Consider the following 6,284-nt stretch of genomic DNA (forward strand, 5'->3'; position numbering starts at 1 on the left):
GTTTAATGAAGATTCTCCCTGCTTCTATCTAAGGGAAGACTGTGTGTGTAAAAATGGCACTATTCTCCATAGAACAGACTCTGACCGCTGTATACCAGAAGAAAAATGTAGTAAGTGCAGCAGGACAGTGTGGTTTGCAGATGTGCTAATATTAACTGCAGCTCAGCGTAAGTGATGTTGAAGTTCTGTATGTACAGTGCTGATGTACTCCTGTTAGGGAAAAATTATAGCAATTCTTTCATAGCTCTCAGGCTTTCTTTCCTGGAGTACTCAGGAAGGAATAGCATGGGCAGGTTCTTTCCCTTGTACTCGTTATTTATTTTCACTCATAGCAAAGCGTTTGTTCATTTGGAGTTTATAAGGTCATCATCTTTTCTTGGATTCCTTGATCATAGTGCTGCACAGCGGTCTTATGCGATAATTTTATGCAATTCATAGTTGCTTGCAGAAAACCTGCACTCTACTTGTTGAAGGGATGTAATGATTTTTCTCTCAGCATGTACAGATAACAAAGGACAACCCCGCTCTGCTGGGGAGATCTGGAATGGGTCCATGAGAAGCTGTTGCATGTACAACTGTTTAGGAAATGGAAGCATTGTTGCTGTAGAACATGAATGCAACGAGGATCCATCCCCACTCTGTGAAAGAGAAGGGGAAGTTATCGTCCATGTCATGAAGAGAGCGCTTGCTGCCCAAAGGAAATTTGCGGTACGTACCACACTTGTTTTCAGTAACTTCTCTGACAGATGACAATCTTTAGATAGGGTTCAAGGTAACATTTTTCAGAAGTGATTTTTAGGTACTTGTGGGTGGTTGAGCCACCAAAGTAGGCTTCTTTTCTTTGTAAGAACTGACTCACTGAAATAATTTTCTTAGTGAAACAAAACTTCTGTTAAAAATGAATTTTTAAGCTCTTGGATGGAATTTCAAAAGAAATTGATAAATACGTGATGATAGAAGTACCTTGGTAATTGGGGCAGTCATCAGAGCCTGTTTACTTTTCTTATTAGTGCTTTGGTGTCAAGAGCAGTATCCTCTGACCTACTGCTGTTTCCCAGAAGCATTATTCTGTAAGCTGATCACTGAATACTAATATTCTGTCTAGCCACGGTTGTTAGAAAAAGGAATAAATTTATTTCTCCGAAAATGTTGAGCAAAAGACACCTACTTCTTCATAACATCTTCAAGGAAAACAACAACAAATGGTCCAGCTGATAGACTGCTTTTGCTCATTAGCTAAGATACCTGTAGCAAACACTGTCCTGTCAATTTGTTTAGGGAATATTTTCACCGGGTCATCTTAGCTGGCTTCATGTGTAGGAAGCAGAGCAAGTAAATACCTACTCGATGAGGGATATAACTGTACTTGCACAGTGCCACATGAATAGAGCTACACCAGCCCTGGGCTGAGCTTGGAGATCTACATGATGGTATGGAGTACACTTTAAGCTGACTAGGGCTGCTCTTAGTTTGTGGTGCTCTATAATAGATGGTATAAATATCTTGAGCTATACGACTTGCACTTGCATCTTTCAAATATGTTAAATTTGATTGGTTTTTATCCCACAGAATTCAACATGTCATTGTGTGATGCCATTATTCCAACATGCAAACTCAATGAAAAATTAGTCATAGGCTACCACCCCCTGTCCTGCTGTCCACAGTACTGATGTGGTAAGGGAAATACAAAAATACAGTTACTGGGACAATTTCCACACTTGTACTATGTATTGTAAGAAAATTTGCCTTACAAGTTGTTTTGATTGTTAACAGAATGGGACATTGTAAATAGCACCAGGCCACAATTTCCAATACTTTTTTGTGTTTGTGTTTTGTGTCGCTTTTGATTTACAGTCTATTTGTGGTATTTAGTTTTACTGAGTAGATGTAGAATGTATTTTCTTTATCTTTTTAGTATTGTTTCTGTGACTCTTTTTAAAATAGTGTTTATTTCATATCCTATAGAATGTGATCCTTCAGTTTGTTTCAAGGCTTCCCAGCTGGACTGCAGAGAAGATCAATTTATTGTTGAAGCAAAACAGGAAGATCCCTGTTGTTTCTCTTATCTCTGTGGTAAGAAGCCTCTGATATCTTCATGGATAACTAAGGAATAGTTAAGTATTTACAAAAGCAGTCTGTAGTTCCAGAACTAATAACTTACCAGGAATTTTTGGACAGGTCAGTGGGACTTCACACAGGTCAGGCTGACTTTAGCATGAATTATTCTTGGGGTTTGGGATCTTTTTTTCCAGCATAACTTTGAACATCGTAATATTTTTGTATTTGAATGTCAGTCCATAAAAGCTGTTACTGTTACCCAGGTACCAAACATAATATGACTTGTTATATAATCTGTTAAAAAGAATTCACGTGCTAACTTTTTAGTATGTAAAACTTTGTAAATGCCTGATTTTTTTTTTTATTTAGTTTGTGAATCCTGTATTAAGCCTGTTCCCTTGTGTAATGAAGGGGAAATTCTCACTGTGGACCTTAATACCATACATTACTGTTGTCCTCATTACTACTGCAGTAAGTGTAATTGTTGTCAGTTCAATATCTTAGCAAATCTGGTGAAAATTACAGGCTGTGTGTGTGTAGAATGGTTTGATTCAACATTTGGGGTGAGCTTTAGACAGAGATTAAGAGATCAAAAAGAGGGTGTCTGCATTTGAGATAGGTTCAAAGTTCTTCGTGTACTCAGTGGTGGTGTAACCAACCCAGTCAAATGAAGTCTGGAGAAGTTATTTAGTACATCAGACAGCATATAGCTACTTTCAGGGTGATCTCAACACCAATACATTAATGTGGAACTGAATCCCATCCTTGGGAGTACAAATATATAATTTTTCATCTAATAAAACACCTGTAATAAAATAGCTTCTATGTTGTTGTTCCTCTGTTGTACCATTCATTAGTGTTTAGGCATTTTCTTTGCACTTTTAGCTTTTAAGGGAAGGAGTAGGGCAAGGGTTTCAAATACTACGAGGCTGACTGCCATTTGAACAATGAGCAGCCAGAAGAAAAATATTGGCAGTGTAATGTAGTCTCTTTGGTAGCTTCGTGAAGCACAGAAATTGTGCTTTATGTTCTTAAGTAATGTCTACAAGTGTAACTGCTTAATTTAGATTAACTCTTGTCCTGTTGCAGTCTTTGGGTAATTTTAATGAATTGAATTGTCTTCCAGTAAGTTTGGATCATAGCAATTTTTGCTTCAGGTGGTTCCGTATTTTGTTCCTTTCTTTTTCCTAGTACTTGCACTTAGGTGAAAGTTTCTGCAAAGGTGTTTGGCACTGGTTTTGCCACATTTTGGCAGGTAGAAAGTTAGATCTTCATATGTGGTCTTCTTTCAGAGTCCCAGTAACCCACCTCCAATAAGGTAGGCAGGTATTTTCTTATTAGAATCATTCCAGGAGGACAGTTGCTCTCTGTTGTATAGAAATGTGCTTTACAGCAAATTTTAGCTGGGAGAAAAAAAAACATGTTCTCCAAAAGCTGTGATTTTAGTTGTCTTTAATACCGGCTATCAGCTTGAGTGACTCTGAAGTCGAAACAATATTAAATGATTCCTGTGTGATGTTTTTTGAAAATCTAAATGTGCTTTAAGGCAATTAACACAATTAAAATTATTTAAAATGTCATTATTTTAGAAGTAGTTTATCAAGAGAAATATAAGCTGGAAAATTCAAAGGAAATTTGATTAAATTCTTACATGTCTTTTCCCCTCACTTAGTTTGTGATGAAAATCTTTGTTCTGAGCCTCCTATGAATTGCACAGATGACATGACACTTGTGAAGAAAAAAATACCTGGGCACTGTTGTCCAGAATGGCACTGTGGTAAATATTGTTTTATTCCTTAGCCACTGCTGTTAACAAAAGCTAATTGATAATATCAGTTAATAAATAAATTATTATTTATTTATTATTTTTATTTATTAAACAGTTTTCTTGTTCTCAGAATGTAGCTGTGAAAACACTACTGTGCTGACCTGTAAATTGGTAAGCACTGTCCTTTAGAGATATTTATTAATGGTGTTCAACTCCCTTACCCTCTCCCTTTCCATTCCTTGTTTCAAGGAAAGGGTGATGAGGCTGAATAGGGACAGGCTGGGACTACCTCCCAGTCCCCAGCTCAAGCGTGTAACTCCATCAGGTGTCTGCACAGTGTTGTCAGCTATTCTTGGGGAAATTTCACTTTGTGTGTTGTAAGATGTCAAAAGAAGAAAACCAGCTGTAATACTATTCTGTTCAATGTTGACTCAAAACAATATGCTCGAAGGTTTTCCACGTAAATAATTCCCAATTGTTTTTAATAAGTAATGAAGAATGAGCTTTATGATCATACATATCATCTGGAGAAATGTGTTATTTTGTTAATCATTTATGTTTTTGATTAAAATGATTTAATATTATTGAATTTAGCCAATATGAGAAGTCATAAATATTTTGCTTCTCACATACTTTCTCATAATAGGGACTGGAATCTGGAAAATAATTGTAAGTGAATGTTCAGACTCCTGTTATTACCACAGTGACAGGGATATTTTACCTATCAAATGCCTGTAGCTTGTCCTTCTCTTCCCTTTATATGAGGACTCCATAATGTAAAGTCTAAACAGGTGTGGCAAATTTCAATAGCTTTCACCTATCTTTTGGAAGAAAATTCATAGGACAGAGTTTTTTTGCTAATATGTTTATTATTTCAATAACTTTGTATCTCAGGAAAAATTGCTGTTTAGGGACTCTGCTATTCATATGCATTCCTAGAGGAAATTAAGTACTTTGCTCCTCTTTAAAGAGATAAATACATTTAATAACTCTGAACGTGCTACTGTTTCTTGAGTACATTGCAATTTTTCTCTTTTATGAAAGCAGGGGTGGAAGTGATTAAAGTAATATTTTACATTTTTAGAGAAAAAATGTCTGTTTAGTACTCATTTAATTGTGCATGACTGCAAACTCTTTTATCTTTTTAATTCAGAGAGAAGTTAAAAAAATAGATAGTAGTATTTCCAGTCTTTGTGGATACATTCACTACATTTGCAGTAACTTTTCCATATTCCTAGTTGTTTTGTTTCATTTTTTAGTAAAACCTACAAGCAGAGAAAGTAGAAATATGACCACGATAACCTTCTCAAATGTAAACACCCTTTAATCTTGTTTTTATGGGTGTCCATCTACTTATGCAATTACTCTCTCATTTCTCAATATGATGCTTTGCCTCTAACCCATTTTGTGTCTGTTCTGGAGGGGTGTAGGAGTGTTGTAAAACTGCCCATGCTTTCAGAGTCAGGCATGGCCTTTCTGGTGCAAGGCAGGCAGGAAGCAGGCTGTTAACCTTAGCTGCGTGTGAGTGGTGTGACTGCTATTAGTCCACCATCAACCACAACCAAGACAACATTCACACGACAGCAAAAGATCTGTCCAGCCAGCGCGAGGGTAGGTGCCCAGTCTTAAGATTAGATCTCTGCTCCCTTCCATCACTCAGCTACCCTGTGAAGGCTAGACTTCAGCTGTGCTGTGCATGAGGGTGCTTGAGGTATGCTGCTATCCTGACTGCAGCCCAGGCTAGACTGCCTCTGGGAGCACAGAACACAGTTACGGTACAGCTTGAGCATATTACTGTCCCACAGGTAACTGTAGACATACTAGTTTAATTGACAGAAAGGCTACATTTTGTGATGTGCAGCATAAATCACATAATGTACTTAGCTCAATGTTGAATATTAAAAATAAGAAAAACATATTATTTTTTTACTTCCATAGCAGGAACATCATCAATTTTAGGCAGTTTTGCATTTTGTAGCAGTTTCTTAAGATGAACTATACCTCCTCCCCCCTTGTTTGGTAATTAAACCCACAAACCAATCAAGTCTAGAAGAAGTTAGAATACTTTTGCAGAACATAGGACTTTGCCCTACTTTTGTCTTCACAGTGATTCTGTTAATTTGCTTGGGGGATTTTTTTCCCCTTTTGGTAACATTTATTTCTTTTGGTGTTAGAGAAGGATGATGTGTGCATCTTCCAAGAGGTCACAGTACTGAATCCTGGACAGTCAGTGATTCAGTACTTGGATGGAGACCTTTGTGACACTGTGCAGTGTTTGCAAGAAAAAGATCAGAACATAGGATACAATGCTATGCATTTCACAATGGTGAACTGTTCCCAGCAATGTGAAGCTGTGAGTATTCCTAAAATACAGGAATGATGCAGTTTGTGAACACAACTACACAATCAGGATAAAAGTCAAAGCGAAAACTTTTGCTAGTCCTGTTTGCTCAGCCAG

General features: G+C 37.1%; 1 protein-coding gene across 1 annotated transcript in view; it reads left to right on the top strand.

Moving 5' to 3' along the window:
• Positions 1-200: 200 nt before the first annotated feature.
• Positions 201-6,284, top strand: part of PTPRQ (protein tyrosine phosphatase receptor type Q) — a 176,051-nt gene continuing 169,967 nt past the window's right edge. Inside the window, exons 1-2 of the mRNA XM_080393299.1 lie at positions 201-3,835; positions 3,957-3,997. The gene's annotated coding sequence lies outside the window, so the exon portion shown is untranslated. The remainder of the gene's footprint in view (positions 3,836-3,956; positions 3,998-6,284) is intronic.

Source organism: Falco punctatus, assembly GCF_963210335.1.
Source record: "Falco punctatus genome assembly, chromosome: 6".
In the NCBI taxonomy this organism is placed as follows: domain Eukaryota; kingdom Metazoa; phylum Chordata; class Aves; order Falconiformes; family Falconidae; genus Falco; species Falco punctatus.